Genomic DNA, 2,036 nt, shown 5'->3' on the forward strand with positions numbered 1-2,036 from the left:
TAGCCCATTTCTTATAATCTGTGTAGCCCACGAGGTGGCTTACCAGGGAGATTCTAGCCTATGTCCATCCTGGGTCGGAGCTTCATCGCGTGCCTCAGAGAGTGGAGCATGGCATCTCTGAGCTCACATCCTCTTCCTCCCAGCAGTCTATTCTGTTTACTCCTCCCACCTATGTCAAACAAATGAAACCAAACCATGAGAGTTTTGTTTGGTCATAATTGTTGTCCTCAAATTATTTTATCATGTTCTATCTTTATTCTTCTTTATTTCAAAATTGATTTAGTAATAGCTTGAAATATTTTGCTCTATATAAAATTGCAGCTTTATATAATTGCTACATTGACCATGTTTGTTTGTAAATCACATAAATACAGTATAATTTATCTTACATTCTGTTGAGGTGAGATTGACTTAAGGCATAGATGTAGGCAGCAGATTAGCCCAATCTCACTAGTGATGCTATTTAGAAGCTGGGGTATGCTAAAGGTAAGGTTGTTTTCTTGTGGTTCCTCAAGATCTTTCTTCCCACTCCCTATCAGGTTTCTGTACTTCTGTGTTATAGGAGGTTACTTGTTCATTTCCCAGCCACAAAGAATCCCAAAATAATCACAAAAAAACTGCATTACATGAAGCACTGCTTGGTCAATCACTTCAGTGTATTGTTAGCTAGCTCTTACATCTAGAATTAACTCATTTCTAGTATTTTATATTTTACCATGAGGTTTGTAGCCTCATGTTAGTTAGATAATTGTGATGGGTTGAAAGTGAATGACCCCCCTAAGGAGTGGCACTATTAGGATCTGTGGCTTTGTTGGGGTAGGTATGGCTTTATTAGAGGAAGTGTGTCTCTCCTATGCTCAAGCTATGCTCAGTGTGGCACACAGTTACTTCTGCTACCTGTGGATAAAGATTTAGACTGCTCAGCTCCTTTGCCAGCACCCATGACTGCCTGCATGCCCCCATGCCATGAACCATGACAATAATGGACTAATCTCTGAACTATAAGTTATACCCAATTAAATACTTTCTGTTTTTTAATAGTTACAGTGGTCATGGTGTCTTTTAACACTAATAGAAGCACTACTTAAGACAATATTTGAGAGTGTTTTGGTATTTGTCATTAGTGATGTTGGTGAGAGTATTTTCACCACAGAATCTGCAGGATGATGCTCTTTTTGCTCCTTACCCTCTTCTCTTTCTTTCCCTTTTTATTTTTTTTATTTTTTGATACAGAATGTCTTAAAAGTTTGCTGTTAAATATTTACCATTGAACTATTACATTCGGGCAAGAGAGAGTTTGGGGTAGCAGATTCTTATTTTAATACAAAAATGACAATCTTAACATTGGATTTTGTTAGATACTATTTGGTATAGCAAAGAATGTTGTAATTAATACATCTTTAGCAAGATTTAAATATAACAAAGTTACTTGAAAACTAAATAGTTTTATTAGGTGTGATGAAAGCAATCAAAGTATCTCCTCTTATGTTGAGCATCTTCATGGTGGAAAAGAGGTTGCATCAGTTGACATGACAAAAGAAAGATTGTGTAACATATATGCATTTAGCAAACTGTGAACAATAATTTTATAGTTATAAATAGTTGGGTATAAAAGTCAGCATGTGATGTGCATTGCTAGTCCATTGAGGGACAGAATGAATTACTGTTAGCTGTACTCATGGGAAGAATTGTCTGTATGGCGTTCTTACTCCCTTCCCACTGGAGAAAAGGAAGTTTAGTACAAACCTCTGAATACTGAATTGATTTACACTCACTGGTTGGAGCTCTGTGTTCAGTAGAGCTCAAACTATACAGCACAGAAACTCAAAAGAGTCCCTGGAAGCAAAATTCTTAATTCTGTAGATTATTTGTTCTTCTTCTTATCAGGAGAGAAGGAAAGCAACGTTAACTGATCTTATCAGGAATGAACTTATTTATCAGAAAAAAGAGGCATTCCAAGAATATGTGTATAAGCCGGGCGGTGGTGGCGCACGCCTTTAATCCCAGCACTCGGGAGGCAGAGGCAGGCGGATCTC

Source organism: Microtus ochrogaster, unplaced genomic scaffold (genome assembly GCF_000317375.1).
Source record: "Microtus ochrogaster isolate Prairie Vole_2 unplaced genomic scaffold, MicOch1.0 UNK128, whole genome shotgun sequence".
NCBI lineage: Eukaryota > Metazoa > Chordata > Mammalia > Rodentia > Cricetidae > Microtus > Microtus ochrogaster.